Raw genomic sequence first — 23392 nt, 5'->3', positions numbered from 1 at the left:
GATGAGGGAAAGTGAGTTGAACTATGTGAGAAAACAACCTAAGATAGGCCATGCACTAGAAACTCCGCATGTTCCCTCCACATGAAGATTCATCCGTGGCCTAAAATAGAAATTCAAATCTCTCTCCTGTATGTCCCTATAAACAGATCCATGTTTGCCAAAAACACCATATCTTCACAGCTCTGTTCCGCAAATGATATGTCCAGCCAGCGCTGAGCTCCCTGGAAGATCACGTGCTCGTTATCCTGTAACTCTGCCATAGGCAGCAGAATTCCAGCCGGCAGGGGAGAATGTCTCGTGGGTGGTGACAGAAAAAGGGTGGAAAAGCTAGTGAAGAAGAGAACAACCCACCACATCATCCTGAATTCCTCAAAAGGCTGAACAGCAGAAAGTGGACCAGTTGGCTTGGCACATGTGGGTGTCGGGACATTTACATTTTAAGGAATCAGACATAAGCAAACATAGTTCTACTTCTGCCTCCTGCATTCTCCAGATTAACAGATATGCATATACCACACTCATTCCCAAAGTAGCTCAATGGTAAGCCTTCCCAGGAATTGTGTTTCCTCAGCCACCCACCCCTCTGCTTATGGCAACAGTAAAGCTAAAGAGATGCTTTTTGATCTAGAAAGACACAAGTCCTTCCTCAGCAGCTCTGAAATAGTCAGCAGAGAACAATGGAAATGGCTGTCATTTGTGGAGGGCCTGCTCTGTGCTCGGCATTCTCTATACAATCTGGCATTGAATCCTCATTTCAGCCTGCAAAGCAGGTATTACTCTCCCTCTATTTTTAGTCTGAGAAATATTTGGACTCTCTGCCCCAACACAGCACATACACACAAAACTTTGCTACAATTTTAGGGGTTCATGGGCCCCCTGAAGACCATTTATAGACCTATAAGTCAAGAGACCTAAGTTCCTAAGCTGGCTCTTCTACCACTCCCAGGGAAGCCCCACAGAAGACCCTTCGCTCCTCCACACAATGAGGTGACACTCCAGTCTCTTCCACTCTCAGGGTCCAAGTGTGGGTCCCTCTCCATCAGTCAGGCAATAGTTAAGGACAAAATTAATACAAGGAGATGACAAGCTCCCCTATAACTGATGACAAAACATTTCTCAGGTGTAATCAAATGTATATTTGTTAATAAATATTTCAATTTTAGAATAAAAGTCATTTGCTATCACACAAAGCTTCATTTGCATTCATCAAATGGCTCTTGGATTTCCCTCACGTCAACAGAATTCTGAGGTCACATGGGAAGAGGGGAGACAGATGGTCACACAACTCCCTTTGGTGGAAACTGAGGGTCATTCCAGTGACAACAGATGTTTGCATCATTGCTTAGCCATGTATCACCAGTGAGCAGCTGGGGACTGTTTTGTATTGCCAAATTTGATACAAAGAATTTGTATGGAACCATGATTAGAGATGATCAGCATGGAGAAGGTAGAAAAGTGAGAGAAGTCTTAAAGTTACAGAACCTGCGTAAGTCACCACAATCACACAAGCGGGATCTCAGAGAGGAATGGGCAGGCAGGTGTAGGGGCTTGACATAGCTGCCTTAGTCAAATGTATTCAGAGTAATGAAGGGGAAGAAAGAAGTTCTCCTATCTTAAAAACAGAACACTGCGTCACTATAGGAAAACATACTGCCACGAGTAAATACCAAATAATATATCTGTAGCACTGCCACCATTTCCAAACAGATGTATCTCAGCTGGTTTAGTCTTTGAAAATGAAGAGCTAGTCTTAGCTATGGTGTACGTAACTCGACATTTCCACATTATCTCAATTAATCGGCAAACCTATCCACACAAAGCAGGTCTTCTTATTTTCATTTTTACAGGTGTGAATACAAACTCTCAGGGGAATTAAGAAGCTGCCAGGGGCCCATCCAGATCTCTCTGGCTTAGCAACCAATACCCTCCATTGTCCTGGGCTATTGCGCAACAGCACTGAAAAACGAGTTTATGAAGATGAGAGGGAGGAGATTATACCCTTCAAGCAAAATAACTATTGCAGACTGGCAACCTCTTCTCCCATCTATCTACTCTCTACTCACCCACAGGTAGAATGGCCCACCCATCAGTCCATTAAAGGATTAATGCAACAAGAGGTTTCTGCCAAAAGTGCTGAGTGAGAACAGAAACCATTGTGCCCGTTATTTGAGTTTGCTGGGTTTTAGAGGATGTACAGTATTTATAAGTTAAAATGAACACATATTCTAGTTTACAGAATAACAGTTGAGACTAAATGCAAGAGTGAGCTGGGAAGAAGACCCCTTCATGAACATTAGTGGCCAGAGCCAGAAGCCTGGGACCCGACAAGCTGTGCAAGTGCCTTCTCTCAACCAAGCGACTTGGCTGAAAAGGTGAAGCAGGCGGCTGTGGGGAGAGGCCAGGGCCAGTAACTGAAGGGCCCCAGGAGGGCTGTCATGGCATTCACCATCCTCACTGGAGACCTTGAGAGTGAAACGGGACCCTCAGGGACAACAGGAGTAAGTGTAGACTGTCCTGGGCATCTTGTTCATGAGCAATGATGGGACATTTGGACTTTTCCCTGAAAGGAGAGGGAGCCACCAAGCGTGGCATAACCCAAATTGGCACGTCACAAAGCCCATTCTGGCACCTTGTGGAGAATGGGGTCAGAAGAGGAAGAGGCTATGAAACCTCAGAGACCTACTCCATAGGCCATGTGTGCATGTGTGTTCACAAGCATGAGAAAATGAGCTAAAGAAAATCCAGAAGCTTGGGCTAATTTTAAATCCACTAATCTAAATTCACCTAAATTAGCACAAAGAGGTTGAATTTTCCCAATGCCAAAGCTCACCACCCACTCCTCTGCTCCTCCCCTGGCAAGTTCATTGCATTACAGAAAGTGAAGCCACCCCTTCAGGCCATAGGGCACCATCTGGAAAAGCAGCGAGTCACTGGCCTCAACAGGGAAACAGCCACAAACAGCAAAATGCAGCCAGTTAGTTAATATCTGTCTGGAGTGTGGGAATCATTTGTTTGTTCAACAGATATTTGTTGAGTGTCTCCTGTGTGCCAGGCACTGCAAATATAAAAAAGGATAAACAAGGCACATTTCCTGCCCTCGAGAAACTTACAGACAGAAAGGCAGTTACTATAACACAGGGTGAGACACATGAAGAGGTTGGCCCAGGTGCTAAAGGGCACAAAGGAGGGGCATTTACAGCTCGGGGAGGAGCAGGTGATGCCCAAGCTGAGTCTTAAAGTCTTAAGACTCCAGGTGAGGTCCCCAGACTCAGCAACATCCTGCAGCACCTGGGAGCTCGCTAGGAATGCAGAATCTCAGGCCCACCCCAGACCAACTGAATCAGAATCTGCATTTTAACAAGCTCACCAGGTTATCTGTGTGCACGGTCAAGTCTGAGAAACACTGTCTTAAAGGGTAAAGACGAGTAAGCAGAGAGAGATAGGTGGGAGGGGAGATCTGTGATGCACGGAAGAGCAGAAGCAAAATGTCTGGTGAGAGAGAGGGTTCCACGTTCCCACACCGCAGAGATCAACATGCTGGAAGCACAGAATAAGTCACAGGCAAGGAGTTATCAAAGAAAGTGCTCCTGGGAAGGGACAGAAAGGTCCTTGTGACTCCAGGACCAGGCTAGGTCTTTCCTAAGAGCCCTGGAAGCCCTTGAAAGGCCTCATGCAGGGGACATTTAGAAAGACTGCCTGGCCGCAGTGGGGAAGGGTCAGGTTTGGGGACCACGGAGAAAATTATGTGACACATCAATGTACGTGGCAGTGGAGACACCAAAGAAGTTAGGTGGCCCGGGGGCCAGCTGCTGGTCGGAGAGAGCCAAGAGTCGTCTGGCACAGACTCGAGCACTTGGAAATGGAGCTTAGCTGGTTATGGGAAACCAAGAAATCTTCATTCTAGAGCCACATGTTGTCTCCTAATTATATTGCTTCCCAGCTCCATTTGTGCCAAAGAAGTAAAAAGGAAAGCACTCAAGGGACCTTCACTACTGGCTCTCAGTTCCAAGAATGGGGCTTGAGCAGGATTTTTCGCCTTGAAGTAGGAATTACGTGGGGCATCTGTTGACAAGTGAGATTCCCAGGCCCTGGTCACACCCCATGGAATCTGAATCCTGGGGGAGCAGCCAAGGTGCTTCCACACAGCAGGAAACCTGGGACCTCTGGGGCAGGGTGTGGAGAGCACTCGGCTTCTGTCACTGTGAGGGGTGGCACATCGGGCCTCCCCTCCCTCCGTCACAATAACCCCAGGGGCCAGGAGGTGCAGACTTCACTGAAGGAGCCACTGAGGGTTTGTCCAGTCACCCAGTCCTCAGAGAGCCAAACATGGAAAACAGGCTTGCAGGGTCTTGGTCTAGAACAGCATCTCATGTGATGTGCTAAGTGTGCATCTTTGATGGCAGGCCTGTTTGTCTCTCTGTATTCATTCACTCAATGCTCATCATCTAGTACCTGCTATGACAGATACTTATTGGGTACAGGCACTAAACTTGATGTTTCTGCCACATAAAATAAGAATATCAATTAATATTAGCATGAATTGACTCTTGAACTTTGTCATATATATATGTCATATATATATGTATACATATATACATATATATATGCCTGACTCAGTGTCTTTATACCTTTTAAAAAGATGAGTCTAGAAAAAAATGAAGAAAAAGCATGAATAGACATTTTATGAAACAGAAAACTCATGAGGCCAACAAATATGCAAAAAGATGCTCAAGTGATCAGTAATCAGGGAAATAATATTTAAAAAACAAGATGGCATTTCTTACCCACAAGAATGGCAAACATTTTAAAGTCTGACATTTCCAAGGGTTGGTGGAATTCAGAGAAACTGGAAATTCTCACACCTTGCTGATAGGAGTGTAAATGACCACAACCACTTTAGAAAATGATTTGCCGTTACCTGGCAGAGGAGAAGATGGACATCACGAGGACCTCCGCTCTCAGGGAGAAAGTCTGGAGAAAGTCTAGCACGTGCGCACCAGGAGGGATGTACAAGACTTTCTATAGTAGCATGCTTTGTAACAGAATAAAACTGGAAACAATTCAAATATCCATCAAGAAGAGAATGGGAAAATAGTTCTTGTATATATGTGTATATATACACATACACAAACCACACACACCTATTATACACATATGTTATACTCCTATGTTTGTGTGATATCTTTTATAAACATTTAGTCCCCAGTTGATTTATTACTATTATTATTTCCACCGTTTACTAAGGCATGTGCTAGGTGTTTTCACATATTTCTAATTATCATGAAAACATTGTAAGGTGTAATTGTTACCTTACAGTTGGCGACTCTGAAGTGATGCCTTTAGCCTAAGATCACACCCTTGGGAAACACTGTAGTGAGATTTGTACCCAATAACCTCAAAGCCCAGGTTCTTTCTTACCAATAACATGGAGTCTTTTCCAGAAAAATCTCAATCAGAATGGGGTATATGTTAAGCCCATTATCTTGTTAATGACCCATCACAATAACAAATGACTCCCTCCAATATTGCTCTTGATATGTAGCCCTGTTCTTCACTGAGGCTAAAAACCAAAAGCAAAACAAAACTTCATGTGACAGCAACTAATAATAGCACGGTCTCCTGGGAGAAAAGTGAAAGCCAATTAAAGTCATCTCTACTTAATCTAGGCTGGATTAATTTGAGCTGAAGTATCTATAATTCACGAGAATTAACATGAATGATCCAGAGAAGATGTTCAGATAAAAAGAAAAGCAGCAACGAATACTTCCATTCATAGTACTGTGTAATTGCCCATCAGTTCCCAGAACAGGTCACTCCTTTCAAATCTGTACCTCTCCTGCTGTGATGTCTCACCACTGCTGAGGGCCTCCGCCCATGGAGAGCCTGCTTTCAGGTTCCTGTCACTCTGAAGATCTCTCACCCCTGGCTTTTCATCTCAGCCCACCAATTATTTACTCCATCTCCAGCCTCATCTTCTGTCTTGCCCTCTCCCTTTGAGCCCTGGTCGCAGGTGACAAACACACTCCCATGATATCCTCAGAAACGCCCTTTCCTTTCACTCTGATATGCCCTCACCCATCAAGCTCTCTCTCACTCCCTTTACCACCCATCTTCTTGAAAGAACCCACTCTGTCCCACAGTCCCACTTCCTTGCCAGCCTCTCATATCTTAAGCCAGTTTCCTTGTCTATAACATGGGGGCAATCACATCTCTTCCTAGACCCTTATGAAGCTTCAGTGAGAACATGCACATGACACCAGGTACCAAGTGGGAGCTCATTAGTCCTCCACTTCTTTTTGTTTTTGAGGAAGATTAGCCCTGAGCTAACTGCTGCCAATCCTCCTCTTTTTTTTTTTTTTTTTTTTTTGCTGAGGAAGGCTGGCTCTGAGCTAACATCCATGCCTGTCTTCCTCTCCTTTATATGTAGGATGCCTGCCACAGCATGGCTTGCCAAGTGGTGCCATGTCCGCACCCAGGATCCAGACCGGAGAACCCCAGGCTGCCGAAGTGGAATGTGAGCACTTAACCGCTGCACCACCAGGCCCACCAGTCCTCCACTTCTTGAAACTCTTTTCTCTCTTGGCTTCCATTTAGCTCCTGTTCTTTTCCCTGAACCTACATCTTTGTCTCTTACCTGTTTGTCATTTGCTCAGGGATCTCGTGGCGTCTATGTGGAGAAGAGATGGCTCTCAAGCTCTATATCTAGACTTGACATCCCACCTGTAAATCAACAGGCCCCAAGCCAGAGTCACCTTCCCTGATCACACAGAACCTTCACCGACTGCTTCTCCTTGCCACTCTTTGCCAGTTTCTTAGAGTTGAAACCTTTCAACCTCCAGGAACTCCTTTGTTTCCATCACTAACCACTTACTAAATGCTGTCTTATTCTATACGACCCATGTTTTCATCAAGCCCCTCCTTATCACATTGAGGCTACTTTATCCCTACTCCTGGCCTCAACAACTCTAGTTGAGAGATCTTCAAGAGACTCCTGCCCAACTCATCTCCCTGCCCCTCTATCTCATCCCTCCTCTCTATCCTACAAACCACTGCAAAGAGACCTTCCTAAAGGACAGCCTCTTTCTGCCACACTGCCCCCTCCTTCTGCAGCCCACTGCATCTGCCAAATAAAACCCAAGGATCAGCTCAATTTAGGAGAAAGTGAGTAATCAGTACCAAGAGCCATACTGAGGAATGTTTATCTATGTAAATGTGTGTATATATATCTATACATATGTGTATATATACATATATATATCATGTGTGTCTAGATACACACAGATCACAAAGATCTCACTAATGCTCAGAGGAGAATAGAGTAATTAGTAAGCTGACAATCATCAGTCTCTTCACATATCTATTCCTCAAGGTGGTAGAATTATAAAATCATGACCATGATAAAAGAAAAACACTTTTTACTTTCACAACTTGCTTGACTCTTTAAAAAATTCTTTCATTTCATACCAGAGAGCCAGCAAACATTTGCCTATTATATCCTTTAAGGATAAAAGCCAGAATTAGCACACTAGTGGCCCAATGACCATATCTTTGATGTCTCAAAGCCAATGTTTAAAAATTAGAAGCTTTCCCCTAAAATTTGAAAGACTGGGCTCCCTTGAAGACTCACCTGATCAGGTCACAGCAGCTCAGCACATCAGGGAGTGAGCCGGGGGAGAGTAACCAACAGCTGCCCCTTTGGCCAGGCACCCACTCTACTCTCATCAGTTCACTCAGATCACCTGTCTGATCTCACTAGGAATCTTAGGCTTTGATCCCCAGGTTCAGTAATGAGGTTTTCTTGTGATTTATATAAAATGACATTGGAGCCCTCTGACACACAAAGCATGTCCTGTAATTTCACACTGAGCAGCACTGCCTTCCAGATGGCATCCATTGGCCCCTTATGAACACGTTTAAGGAGCGTGTGTTCCAGCTTCTGCATTTCCAGCTCATTGGGACTGTCGGATGGTGTGGATGTTTCAGAACGTCGCCCACTTTAGATGCATTGTTTCCCTTGTCCAGCAAGACCCTCAGCCATAAATGAACATGACGTTGCTGTAACGTATTTCTTGTTTTGCAAAATGAAACCAGCACCACATGTGCTTCCAAATGTTTATTATTCCCTGTGAATAACTTATTCTAGTACATTTCCAGGGATAGGAATTAGGAGGACTTGTTCTGCCCTCCGAGGTCGTCTTTGTCTTCTTAAAAACTCTAGGACAAAGAATTAAATTCTAAAGTTTGAATTATATTAATTTGTTTTCAATAGTTTTCATCCTTAGACTATTTTGATATTTTTTCAATTGTGTTTTAACTTTTTACTTTGTATTTCATGAGTTACAATTTAAACAGCTTTGCAGTTTAGCTTTGTTTCTTTTTTTGAAGACTGAGATTAAACATTTGACATCTCTGTTATTTTAGTTCCCAGGAGTATCAGCTTTTCCTGAACCTACAAAGGTGTCAAAAGCGTCACTTGCCTTGGCCCTCCCTTTTTGGTGACCTGTTGATTTTAATTTCTGCAATCTGGAAGCTCCTTTATTATTTTGGTTTTCCCACTTTTATGCCAGCATTTGTTGTTATTTTTCAATACTCTCACCCCATGGCCTGGCCTGAGTTCTAATTGGAAGTTTCCACGTGCCTTTCAGAAAAGAGATCTTATCGAACAATCCCCACATGGTGAACATGCTTGCCTGCCAGCTGCTGGCACAGTGTTCTGCAGAGAGAGGACACCTAGTTACATGTGGTGCTTTGCCTTCTTCAGAGAAACCCCGGGACTCTTCAGAGAAACCCGTGGCAGCTCTAGGCACAGACAATCCTCACTGGGCGCTGAACATCCCATTCATTACCCAATTCCCTACCCCTGCTGCCCTCCCAAATCTGGCAGCTGGAGGGGACGGTGCCACACACCTGGCAGGATTGGGATCAAAACACTGCAATTCAAGAGTCTTCCCTGTGCCCCTGCCCTCTGCATGCCTAGCCTCTTCCCGGGATGATGAACCCTTTTAGAAGCCCTGCCAAACCCCATCAACTGCTTCTACAGCTCTGGCCTTGACACTGAGCCAGGAGCAGTGTCTGCCTGGGTCACTGTGCTTCCCCTGCACCAAGGAATCCAAGAATCCACTCCCAGGAGAATGCCAGAGAACACTGTCAGATGGCCAGCAGCCACCATGCTTGCCTGGTGGTCCTGGAGGAATGTGAGTGTGTGCCCTTTGTGTGGCTGCCGGCCCACAGCCTGGCCAGCCATGTTCCCCCACAGCCCACTCACATTCCAAGGTCTCAAGTTCGAAGCACAGTGAACCCCACCATCACACCACAGAAAATGCCATCACTGCCCCAAGCCCTCTGGAACGGTCAAGGCTGTCCAGCCCAGCAGGTTAAACTTTTAAAACAAAGGTCATAAGTCACTCACCAAAAACCTGCAGAAATATCTGTTTTGAGGTGTAGTATAAAAGGGATATAACTTCATATGCAATATAAGTTCAAGCACAGTATAAAGGCACTTGATTCATTTTCATTCTTAAGATGTTTATTTATGAAAAAAACAAAAATCTAGGTACAGTAAGCAGCCCAATCACTACTTGCTTTGTGTGTTATATTAACAAAGGACATGGGTCGAAGTGACCTTTAACCACATCACAAATTTCTGCATGCTCAGCAATGATGGAGGAAGCAAGAGGTGAGGAGAGACCATAAGATAAGGGGAAGAGGGATTAGGCCTTCTCCCAGAACCACGCCTGTCCCTGTCCTGTCTTCCTTACAGGCAACACTCTTTAAAGGGGATCCCCCAGAAGCCACCACCTTGCTCAGTTCGGCACATTCCCCCTTTGCCACCTCCTCTTCAGAGCAGCAGGGGGCGCACTGTTCGAGACTGAAGGGAAGCAGAAGGCTTCTTCACAGGCTTCTTTCTAAATATCAAATTCTTTCACAAATATCAAATTCTCCCCAAACCCAAAAAATGAACACTAGTCCTAGCTAGGTTGTTTTGTGCCTTGGCTACTGGACTCTTGGCCACCTGAGTCTCGGGTAGAGTTCCAGGTCCCTTTTAGGATGTTGCGCCACTGGTCTCCACAGAGCAGAAAAAAAATTTGGTCTGTTGTCCCTGGCAGTGGCATTAGACACAAAGCGACTTCAATTCACATCTTGGCCCTGGCCCTTCCTGGCTGTGTCACCTGGGACAAGCCACTTGGCTCTCTGATCCTCAGTCTCCTCAACTGTGAATTGGGGCAAGAGACCCCCATTAAATGAGATGGCTCTCGTGAAGCCCTCGGCCACCTGCCTGGCACATGGCACCAGCCTAGTAAACGTCGACTCAACCATGCCCTCCTGCTTAACCGCAGTAGAACAGTGGGGTTTCTGGATCATTAACTCATTCAACAAGATTTTAAAGCAAACCAGCCCATACCAAAGCAGACACAGGCCATGTTTACAAAGAATTCTCTCCCAATGTCTTAGACTTAAAGCTTAGGGATTCTTCTGGTTCCCAGTGGAGAGCAAGGGGAAAACAGTGTCGCACCACAATCAGTAATTTATGACTTTTCAAGAGAAAACTATAATTAACGTAAGATGCTAACATCTGCATCCTTTATTTAGTTCTTGTTCAGTGCTTCCCCAGTTCTGCAGCCGCCCATGTGGAAATTGGACCATTACTCCCATGATGATTTTCTTTTAATCTCTGTGTATATATATATTTATAGGATATGGCCATATTATCACATACAACATATATTATGTACACACATACATATGGACCCACATACATAAGTGCACACACACACGCACATACACAGAATGACAGAAAAGTCTGGAATACACATACTACGTATAAACATGCTTGGCACTCAGGATGTGATGTGAACATCACACAGACCTCATTTCATTTCCTCTCAGTTGACATGCAGTGTGCCCAGGAGCCTTCTGAACTCAAATATCCAGGACCACCTGGAAAATCCTCCTGTCCAGCCTAGTTTGGAAAAGGGAAGTTCTAATGAAATCAAGGGTCCTACTTAAGAGAAAGTGGTGCCTCTCAAAGTGGGGTCTGAAGCCCCTGCAAACCAGGAAGCCAGTGGGGAGCTCAGGGCTCCAGATCAAGAAGCTCCCGTTGAACACTGGGCCTCCTAGTGAGTCACCAGGATACAAAACCTTTCTCTAAACCACAAACACCCTCCACAAGGCTGCCTTTTAGCCACTTCTCCTTGGTAGGAATTATCTTAGTCTGATAGCTTTTGTCTTAACAGGAAGCCAACATGATTGCAATGAAGAATGTTTCGTTCATTTAATTTTTATCTGGGACGAGGGTTGAGGGGTGAAAGGGGGAGGCAGAAGCAATACAACACTCATTTCAGTGATTCTCAAATTTTTGAGAATTACCTGAGAGGCTTATTTAAAATGGAGACTTCCCGACCCACCCCAGATTCCAATTTAGTAAATCCAAGGTGGAAACCAGGAGTCTATATATTTTTAACAGTCCCCTGACCCAGTGACTCTAATGGGGTCCTCAGACCACCATATGGAGAAACTGGCTGGACCACGCAAAAATCCCTAGAACCTTAGAACCAGCTTGAAACAAAAGTTAATCTCCACAAACTAATTATTAGGGAGAGTGCTCTGAATCTGCACATGTCTGGGAATTCCTGGAGCCCCGAGGCCTCCCCGGCAGCCCCCACCACGCACCCACTCCTTTCACTCACGGCTCCATTGCAGGGAGAGGGGTGGTCAAGTCTCCAACGACAACAGTGGATCCATCTACTTCGCCTCGCGGTTCTACCAGTGTTTGCCTCACGTGGTTGGACGCTCTGTTGTCAGACACACATGCTAAGGATTGTTACATCTTCTTGGAGAATTGGCCCCTTTATCATTATGTAATGCCCCCCTTTATCCCTGATAACTTTCCTCGCCCTGAAGTCAGCTCTGTCTGAAGTTAATATAGCTATTCCCATTTTCTTTTGATTAGTGTTAGCAGGGTATTTCTTCATCCATTGACTTTTAACCTACATGTGCCTTTATATTTAAAGTGCGTATCTTGTAGATGACATATAGTTGGGTCTTATCCTGTGACTCATGGGTCCCAGCTTCAGTCTGACCCCAGCTCACCCTGCTCCTATTCCCAGAAATCCCTCTCCTACCCTTCTGATCCTGGACTCTGACTTTGCAGCATCCTCCTTGAGATTAAGCAGCTCCCCAAAGAAAGAAATGACCGTGGAAATCCATTAAAACTATTTGTTGTTCTGTCACACTGTGGGTCCAATCATAGCTCCTGAAACATAATTAAGTAAAGTAATTGGCACATAAAGCAGTCTGCACAGCAGACATCACAATGGACTCAAAGGGCTTCAAGATATTTAACTTTTTCTAAATAAGACTCTAGTGCATCTGAATTAATCACAGATTTTTATTTCATGAGGTCAAAGTTACTCAGATTTATTATATGTGTGCCCATGTGATATGTGTCTGAGGATGCAGAAAGGGTCGACACATTAGCAAAGAAAATGTTGCTTCAGGCGGAAATAAAGGGGTAATTTGAAAGTTTTCAAGTCAAAAATGTAAAATGGTATTGCTTATAAAATTAAAGACACTATAGTCATTTGCTGTATTGAAACCAATTACTTGAAAAGATTCATTTAAAACTGCGTTCTGGAACTAGATAAAAGTACAATTTTGTTTTTCAATTATGCCCTTCCAAAAATAATCATGCCATTTAAGGATACACATTTTCACTCTAAGACTGAAGTTTGCCAACCTGGACAGACAGTAAAACACAAGGGAGTGCACAGGAAAAGAATACCGATCCAGACGGTTTTCCTAGAACCTGCCGTCCCTGAAAACAGTCCATCAGACCACACTGAGAAGAAAGAAGGATCGAGCAAACTGAGACAACATTCAGGCCCTAGGTAGCCCTGAAATAGCTAACCATTTAGAATAAACAGCAAACGAAATCAGAAGGCTGTCCAGATGTTCACCAGTGGAACCACTTCTGCGACGGTTCCATTATGTACTGTTAAGAAAGATTGTCTGAAATTTGGAAATAAGTAAAAAATATGACTAGGTTTTCTTTCAGGTCACATAGAGCATTGTCTTACAAAGCCACATAGGGCACCTGATGCTTTATGGAAAATGACTTGACAATATTACCTACTCTTTAGGGTGCAGCCTGTAAAGTTAGATGTTAACTTGAAGAAGAATGATGAGCTGAAAATAGTTTCTGTCCCATTTTCTTTTTGTCCCATAAGCCAAAGGCAATGGTTTTATCACCTTACATAAAATTGCATATCTCAGTCCTGTCTCAGGAAACCTTATTTGGGCATCGTTTCATTTCATTGAGTATGTATACTTAAGCCTCTACATTCTCCTTTGAATCAGCTTTGCCATTCTGCCAGTTCCCTCATTAATGAGGTAAATAAATCTTTGACACATGCTTACTGTATGTTTGTATATGAAGAGTCATAATTTTAATTTATTGAAAATTATACAGTAAGACTTTCTTTACCACTCAGTCCACCCATCTCCCTGCCCTGGAAGCAAATGTCTGCTCTGTTCTTTCTCACTGAAGTCAGAGCTTGAAAATTACTTCCAAAATACCATAAAGACTGGGAAGGTTCCATTTGGCTTGCATAATTGTCCATCACCACTGACCAAGGTCACAGTGGCTCCTCCAGCCAAGGCCAAACAGCTCCTTCCACAGACCCCACCATCCTCTGACCAGGTTAAGACTCAGCATTTCACCAAGGTGCACCGATCTAAGTCTATCTTCCACGGAAGCAGAACAAAATGCAAAGAAAAGAGAGACAAGACACACTTGCGTCTCTTTAAGTCGGGTGTCCTATTTCATTTCGCTCCAGGGCATGGAGTTTGTATCAGACTCATCACTGTAGAAGCATGTGTATGTCACTGGAAGTGACAGAGCAAGGCTAAATGAATGAATCCGGACTTATCCTCAAGAGCACAAAAGGGAGTGTGGGATAAAGGAAGTCAAGGAAGAGAAAGAATGAGGCCATGTGAGGGCACGTGAGGGAAACACAGTTTTGCAGAATCAGCCTCTACTCTCAGCATCACCTCCCACACACTGGCTGTTCTAGTGCTCTAAGTAGACTCCCAGTGAGGCTGCAGGTACCAGTGCAAGACTCAAAATTTCTTCTGCTTTACTATAAGCACACCAAGAAAAGATCTGACTCAGGGAAACACCTTACTAGATTAAAAAAAAGAAAATGTATTTTACAAAGCAAGCCACAAAGTGTGGGGTGGCTAAGCACATAGAGCATTACCCTAAAGAATAAAACCTATGAATTCCACTTCTTAAATTGCTGAAATCAACACTGAGTGGTTATTTGGGGAAAACCATGGTTGTCACTTACAGAAGACGTGTTAAATATGTCTTGAACACAGGGACTCAGGAGGAGTCCCAGATGGTTTCCCTCTGTCCAGTCCACGTGACTCAGGAGGGAGGGAGTGCTTTCTCCATACAAATGCCGACTTGTACCATCAGGACTGACCTTGGGCACAGCCTGAATTAGGCCAACAACCTCATCAGGAGCAAGACGTAGAAACAACCTTCCTTGTTCTGAGGGTTCTGTGTGTCACACAGCTTCTAGGCCATTCAGAGGAGCTGCTCCTGCCTCTGGGCTGTGCCTCAGCATAGCTTTTCTCCTTCACAAGGAATAGGCTGCAAAGGTTGCTGTCCAGAGAAAGAAAACTCTTCTGGAAGAAGGGAGGAGACGCCCGCAAACCCTGACCCCTTTGTGTGAGCTGCACCTTCACACATGTGAGCGTCTTTTAAAAAGGCGTCTGTGAGTGAGCACTGCTCACCAGACATGCCCATTCTGAGCCCCAGAATCTTGATCATCACTACATGGGGGCCACACGCAGTCTGGAAAACTGTATATAATCATCTATTTCTGACAATATTTGATGTGTGGTTAAATATGATTTAGGACATGAAAGCCATAAAACGTTTAATGTCCGTAAATGGATAGTGTCCGTACAGGCTCCAGAGTGGGTTAGGATATTAGTTCTCACTTCCTCTTCCTTATGGACACAGTAACAGCATAACCAATGACCAAGGGAAGGGCCCTATAGTGACTGGGTCTAGATCCTCTGCTCTCAGTAACCACATGCAACATTTCTTCCTCAGGTCTGGTATACTCTGAGGAGCCTAATTCTGGCTTATTATGGACCAGAGAGAGTCCTCAGTGTTCATTGGACGCAGGCAGTGAATGGTTACAAAGCACTGAAACATCTACCTCTCTAATGTGACCACTCCTTGCCAGCCATCTTTCTTGTAGTTAGCTTCTCTCTGCAGGATCAGCATGTTGTGGGGTGGGGAGGGAAGATGAAACCCCTCTGTGAGAAAATAGAACATATATATATTGGTTTCTGCCCCCAGTTCTTGGCACAGGTTTCCTAAAACCCTTGTAACTTCCTAAGCAATATAAGCACTAGGAACATCTTTTGTTATAATATATGGTCTTTGACCCTGGTTCCTGACACAGAGTTCCTGAATCCCTTGTAACTTCCTGGGTGACAGCAGTATCTTTTGTTCTAATGAGGTGACTCCTGTATGGATCCTGGATGGGGGCTGATCACCATAAAGACCAAGCAATGATTAGAAGCTTGGGTTTTAAGCCCAGCCCTCACTCTCTTGAGAAGGGAGAGGGTTGGAATCGGAGTTAATGATCCATGATGCCACAAAAATCCCAAAAGTATGGTGTTTGGAGAGTTTCCAGGTTGGTGGACACAGCCATGTACTGGGGGGGTGACATGCCCCAACTTCACAGGGACAGAAGCTCTTGTTCTTAGGACCCTCCCAGACTCCACTCTATGTATCTCTTCATCTGGCTGTTCACCTGTATCCTTTATCATATCCTTTATTGTATAATAAACTGGTAAACATAAGTAAGTATTCCCCTGCATTCTGTGAGTTGTTCTAGCAAGTAATTGTATCCAAGGAGGAGAAGGTCATTGGAACCTCCAATTTGCAGTCAAGTTGGACAGAAGTTGTGGGCAACCTGGAGACCTACTACTTGCGATTGGCATATGAAGGGGGTACAGTCTCGTGGGACTGAGCCCTTAACCCATGGGGTATGACACTACCTCCAGGTAGACAGTGTCTGAATTGAGAGAAATTGTAAGACAACCAGCTGGTGTCTGAGAATTGCTTGTTTTGGGGAAGCCCCCTGCCCCAACACATGTGGTGTCAGAGCACTGTGTGTGTGAGTAGCGTGAGAGTAAAGGAGAAACCCAGGAGGACAAATGAGGCTTTCTTTACACTCTCTTAGCAGGATTCTTTCTTTCTGTTTGATGGGCAGTTGAAAATGGGTTTTCTGTTATGTAGAATCTTCTTGAACAACACCATTGCATACATATCATGAATATTTTATTAGTAGGTAGAGACACGATCATGAAGAGCTATGTGTGCCTTGCTGAGGTGTCTGACATTTACCCTATGGGCAATGAGAAGCCATCAGTAGGTATTTAGTCAGTGAGTGACGGTAAGTTATCAGTCAGTTCATAAGGTAGCATGAGCAGTGGTGTGTGTAAAATAAAGGGAAGCTGGATGGAAAACCGGATAGGAGACACTGATCTACTATTTCAAATTCACTTCATTGTAATTCAGATGTTTCTCAAGCAAGGAATTTCTTTTCAAGACCCATCTCAAGATCCCCAAACCCACTCACTTCTACCTCAGTGGCACTATTTCCCTGGCATTAGTCATTTTGAGAAACAAGGAAGGTGGTCTTGGGCATCAGTGGGTTTATTGTCACAGACTGGCTGGCCAAGAGAACATTCTTGTCTCTATCAGCAGAAGAGACCAGAGCAAGACTTCTTCCTAGCTGCTGACCACAGGCCTGGTCATTTCAATGACAGACCTTTACCTCCACTCTCATTCTGCAATCCAAGTCATGCCCAAGGAAAAATTTTGACCAAATTTTCACTTAAATAAAGAAACATACAGCTCCCCTTGTAAATGTAAACTTAATCAGTGTGTCATGTTGGTGTAATAGTCATGTGGTCCCTAGAGTCCAGTGACCGAGGACAGTCTTTGTCCAGTTTCTGACTGCTTCAAAGGACCCCTAGTTCTTCTCTAGTCACCTCTGGACTCTCCATATCCCTGCAGACATGATTCAGTGGATCAGCTCCCAGCTGGACAACTCTTACGGGCCATCAGCAGTTGTCCCTTCCAGCTTCCCGGTGCAATCTTCAACAATCAAAGGGCATATAAAAATTGATCACAGGAGGAGGATTAATGGGCAACATCATATCCCCGGGGAAATGTCCAATTGGGGAAAAGGTGAAAGTTAAAAGCAACATAACATAGAAGAAATTGTACAAAGTTTAGTATCAGATTCAGTCCCAACCTTGTGTACCCATAGGCAACTCACCACACCTCTCTGAGTCTGTTCTCTCATCTATGAAATGATAACAGGAACCTGTGTTTGTAAAGTTGGGTTAAAGATTACAGATGATATATTGAGGCACCTAACTCAGTCTGTACCCGGGAGGGGTGGTGGCCATCCAGGCAGCTCCCACATATTCTGGTTCTCCTCTCCTTCCAGGCATGTGGTAGAATGAGACTTTCCAGTTCTATTTGAAGTAGGTCTTGGCCATGTGACTTGTGTGGCCAATGAAGCTTAAGGAGCCAGTGAGATATTTACTCCCTTCCCCACACTCTCTTCCCACTACTGTGATGGTCATGGAAGCTTTGAGATGAAGCCTCTGTCATCCTGGGTCACCATGTGACCATAATGAGAGAGGGCCCTACAGACCCACAGAGGTCAATGCAGCATGAGTAAGAAAGAGACATTGTAGTCAGTTGCTGAGATTTGGAGTGGGTTTTTTTTTTTTTTTTTGAGGAAGATTAGCCCTGAGCTAACATCTGCTGCCAATCCCCCTCTTTTTGCTGAGGAAGCCTGGCCCTGAGCTAACATCCACGCCCATCTTCCTCTACTTTATATGTGGGATGCCTACCACAGCATGGCTTATCAAGCAGTGCCATGTCCGCACCTGGGATCTGAACTGGTGAACCCTCAGCCACCGAAGCAGAATGTGTGCATTTAACTGCTGAATTACTGCGCCAGCCCCAGATTTGGAGTGTTTTTGTTACTGCAGCATGACCTCTCCCATTCTGACTGAGAGAACAAGTACTCAGTGAATTCTAGCTAACGTGATTCTGTTTCATTATTTCAAAACGCCGCCTTCAAAAGGAAGGTGAGAATGCCTGAGGGGTCAAAGACTTGGACTGAACTGAGTGAAGACTGAACCCAAGGCAGTTCACCAGGCAAGGACTCTGATGCCTTAGTTATTTAGACTTAACAGGAGCAAAAACACATAATCCCAGTTCCTGAATCTGAACTATGCTTCCATGAATTTAAAGGGTCACATTGAGTAGGGAGATAAATACACAAAAGAGTTTCTGCAGATTAAAAGCTCTAGAGCATGTGTAACTGAAAGTTCGGTCCCTGAACTCAATGCCAATCAAAATAATGAGAACAGAGTCTTGAGTGGAAGAGGAAGGTTTTTACTATGCCAGGCACAGGGAGCAAAGCAAGGACTCATGCCTCAAAAATTGCTAGCTCCCCGATGAGGAATGGGTAGGGATTTTTATTTGGGGTTTTGGGTAGGGGAGGGGGAACACGTAGCTTGTGCAGGTCTGCGCTTTTCCACCAGCCTATGTTTGGCCTTGAGAGGCTGCTTGCAGGGAGGCGGGGTGGATGGTGAGCTAGGAGGATGGCAGGTGGGCGTCCTTCACTGCTGTCTTGCCTTCCTATTTGAGGAGGTTCCAGCGCCGAGAGCCGAGGAGTTGAGGTCTGGGAAGCCTCCGCTCCCTAACATTCTTGAGACAGCAGCTTTCCTGGCAAACTTCAAGGACACATGATTAGCTAAACTTTAGTGTGCCTCCAACTCCAGGCCACCTGGGCTTTTAACAATTTGTAACTCCCATTTAGTTGTAAAGCTGAAGGAGTCAAAGTTTAAAGAAACAGTTATTTACATATGAGTGGAGCTAGAGAAGCAGGAAAGGGGGTGGTGGGTTCTAGTTTTAACACCATAGACGCTGGGTTCAATGTGGGGAACTGATATCAGGGCTGATGTTGAGAGCCTGTAACACATGGACCCCAGCCAGAAAGATCGTAATCCAAGAATTGAGGTCAACAGCCCTGGAAAGTAACTCTTAAGTATTTCCAAACTTTAAAACTTCTCAATAGATCAAAAACATGTTTCCTAATCTAGCGGGAAAAAAGCTTAATTGCTAAATAGTATTCAGTACCCCTAAGCATGAAATTCATTGCTATTTTCCTGGGGAAAAACAAAGACACATTAACCCTTCCTCCTTTATCTGCAGCCCACCTCCACCCCCGAGAAAGCACCTGCCACTGGGAAAGTCCTTTCCTTGTACTTTTCACCAATTGCCCTTCACTCACCCCATGAACAGGGAGTGTGTCTGGGCACTGGAGGGGGAGGTGTGAAATTTACTGGACTCCAAATGTTCTAATTTATTTATAATCGAGAATATATGAAAGGGAAGGAAAACACAACCCTGCACAGTGAATTACTTTCCTCCCCACACACGTTGCCAATGTCCAAGCCCTCCCCGCAGACTGCAGATCACATTCAAACAAAATGAGAGAGGTCACCTGCCCTCCTCTCCAGTGGTCCTGTGGGGTGGGCCTCCGGGCCCTGAGTTTGTGGAAGCAGTCTGTGGGCTGAGGTTCATGCCCTCACCTAGAAAACACCTAAACCCGGTAGACAGGGATCCTCACCTGAGGAGACCAACAGGGAATCAGACCTCAGGACTGAGCCAGGCTGGAAGGACTGATCCATGGGCCGAAGGCAGCATGATGGCTGGTGTGAGACCCGCCATGGGAGCAGAATGGGGAGCTGCTGTCAGCATGGCAAGGACACAGGCTGTGGAGGAGAGCCTGACCTCAGAGTCGGAGGGTCTGCCCAGAGCAGGCAGACAGTCCCCAGAGAGGGCAAAGGGCAACCAACAGGGATGGAGGAGACCAGAGGGCAGCAGAGGCCACAAACCCAGCAGTACTGTGGTGCAGGTCAGGAGCTTCCAGACTGGAGACAGAAGTCAAATCCTAACGCCACCACATCTGGCTGAGTAACCCCAAATGGTGGGTCCTCACTGTGCCTGTTTCTTAATCTAAGAATTGGAGATGATAGACCTACTTCACAGGATTGTTGTGAGTGTTAAATGAGATATTTACAAAATGCTGGTGCATTATCGGGTACATAGTAGGTGCTCAGTGCATCTTTCTTTTTCTTTCAAGACTCTACTGAAAGCAGCAAATTCTCAGTCCCCAAGCTAAATACCTGCAGATGTGCTCTTGGGTTTTTCTGTAGTTTGTTATTTTTAGTTTGAATACCTAAAAGTTGGTTATTGATTGTGTACAAGAGTACAGTTTCAATGTTACTTCCCCTAAAGTCTTCACACCTGTCTAATCTTAAACGTATTCCTAAATACCCTCCTCTAACAGACATTATGTCACATACCTAAAAAGAAACATCTTTATTTCACTAGAGGCATGTCCATCTCTGCCACAGTCTCCACTACTCCCATTTGTCTTTCCCCTGGCCTGATTTGCACATTAATGCTACCTGCATGGGCCTGCAGGCATCTGAGTTTGTGACCCCTGCCCTTAAACCAAGAATCAGAGTAAATAGCAGGCAGAGGCTCATGCATATGAGAGGTGAAGGCGAACAGGCCACTATGGGCCAAGCTCATATTGCCCACCCTCAACCCTATCACAGGCAGCCATGAGTCCACGATGACCACCCTACATCCCATGGCAGCAGAGCCAAACCCAGCAGAGCAGCTCTCAGTCTTTAGGCGGCACCAGACAAAGGGTGCCTTGGCAAGTTGGCTAGGAAAGGAGGTGCATCAGCAACCTTCTGGGGGCAGCCAATGCAAGTAGCAAGTCAGCAGCATCAGCTCAGTCTTTGAAGCTCCACTGAAGCTCAGAACAGAAACAACTACCCAGGTAAATAAAGGTACGTGAGCCAGTCTCCAATCATCTCCCCAAGACCTCAGAGGGGAAAAGATGCTTGAAATCGGACCTGATTTTCAAGCTTCCACTTCGCTTTGGCTAAGATGACTTAAGCTATTGAAACCTTGAAAGCACCTCGTCCCACATGTTCGCCATTATCCTGGCCGCAGTGGAGTGAGCAGTGACCAACACTTTCTTCTCTGGATTTCTTGCAGCTCTAGCGGTACAGCGGGAAGAAGCAAAAGCAGACACCCCCCAACAGGCAGATCCAGGCTTTGCTAGAGATTCCCGGGTGTCCTGCAGCCTGTGGTCTTGGTTAGCTCACTGTGATGCAGCTGAATGAGTCTTGGGGTTTTATTCACATGAAACATGACTTTGTTCCAAGCAGAAGGCTGGCTGAGCCCCTGCGGGCAGCAGGGAAATCAGGAGGCGACATTGCATTTATTGAGGGAGGTGCCCACTTCTCATGGGATGCTTTGGGGGGCTAGGGACCATATTCAAAATATGTAACAATAGAGATGACAAGGCAGCAGTGCCAAATAGAACAATTGTCCCAGCAGCCAACAGCCCCCTGGAGAAAGTAGTATTATTATCCACATCTTGTGGTTTTGAAAACCTAGCACAAATGTTCAAAAAATAAAAATACTGGCACAGAACTAGTGAATGGCTCTGTGAATGTGCGTCCAGCCTGCTGAGAGGCCTGGCCACTGCCTCTAGGAAGACAGAATGAGGCCGGCGAACAGCTGTAAGATGTCTTTTAGAAAACTGACATCTGTTCTGGCTCCTGGATCACGGAAGTTTCCTGGATGAACCTTGGCATTTTGGGTTTTTCTGTTCTTACATGACAGGCCATATTTCCACTGGAATCATACTGCCATCACATTGTAGGGCAGGACTTCAGAACTCAAACCCAAACATAGTGAGGTTCCCTGCTGGCTAGTGACAGAGCTGGGTACAGAACACCGGCCTCTGGCTCCCACTCCAGGAGTCTCCAGGCATCAAAGTCTCCCGTTTGTGTCCATCTGACCTCCATGGCATCGTGCCCTGTTGGCAATCTCAGCTTCATCTGCAGTGAAGACAGGTGCAGACATATCACAGCCCTAGCATCACTTTCGTTGGTTGGAAATGATAACCAAGTGACAAACTTCATCTCAGAAGCTTTACATGAAGATTCAGGAACTGGGAACTGGACTCGGGGGTAGGGAATGGCAGTGGTGGATGCTGAGAGTGGAAACTCATGTATTCCTACAATGATCAAATGAAGGCCTGTACCCTCCAGAGTATGGGAGCACTCTCACCTTGATTGGGGCTGTCGGCTTGCGATAGTGTACTGGAGTCATTTACTGTAAGCATTTCAGGCCACAGTAATGAAGAAAAAACAAAGCCATAGTGTGTCTATTCTTCACAGCAAATGCCCCTCGAAGGAGCCTACGCTGAAATTTAAAGATTTTCAAGAAGCATCCATAAAGAAAAATAACCAAGCCTGATGCAACCCAACTGACAATGTTTTTTAAAGCTGAAGCAAGTAAATTACATGGCAAAGCCTGAAATGTCTGCCCCACTGCCAGGCAAGCACTGCACACACACACGCACACGCACACACACGCACACACACTCAGACACTCAGTTTCAGCTCCTCAGACACCGTCAGCCGCATGCCCACAGCCTCCTTCCTGGATATACTGTGACAGCCACTAAGCTAATGAGATTCCAGTGTCGCCCTCAGTTTTTACATCTGTTTTTCAAGTTTTCCTCCCAAGACCATTGCTCAGAAAGCAGTGATGGGCAGAATGCATACCATCAGCATTCTTCCTCCTCCCCTTCGCAAGAGCAGGGTGCCCACGTGGCAGCCTGGAACAAAGACCCTCAGCTCCTGGGAAGGGAGGGCTGGGACTCCAGGGACACAGCAGAGCAGGGGGCTCTGTGGCCACTGGGCCGGGTACTGATCCACCAAGGCTGCTGCTGCAGAGACTGCCTACCCATTGTCCTGGGCAGGAGAGAAGAAATTCTGCCTCTCTAGAAGAATGCCCTGCTGGGAACCAAGAGCCAGAGCCAGCAACAGGGACAGCTGAATGCTTGCGCTGGCGAGATCATTCAGAGTCGAAGCAGTGTAAAAGAGAGACAATTTCAAATTGGAGGATGGGGGTGATCTTTCCAAACGGATAAAATGTGGGAATGAGGCTGTAATGAACGCCCGTGTAAGAAGTACCCACACGTGAAACATCATGTCTGTAGGAGGTCTGGGACATGAGCAATCCACCGCAAAACCCCCGTCTGGCCGAGAGCACTGAGCGCAGTGCCTCGGAGCTACAAGCAATTTGTTTGCTGGTTTTTATAACCAAAAACCCCATGAAAAGTGCCTCTTATCCTTTTAACCAAAGTGGGTGGAATTTTTCCTACAGGATCATTTT

The sequence above is a fragment of the Equus caballus genome, chromosome 23 (genome assembly GCF_041296265.1).
Source record: "Equus caballus isolate H_3958 breed thoroughbred chromosome 23, TB-T2T, whole genome shotgun sequence".
Classification (NCBI taxonomy): domain Eukaryota; kingdom Metazoa; phylum Chordata; class Mammalia; order Perissodactyla; family Equidae; genus Equus; species Equus caballus.
This window is presented reverse-complemented; position numbering follows the sequence as displayed.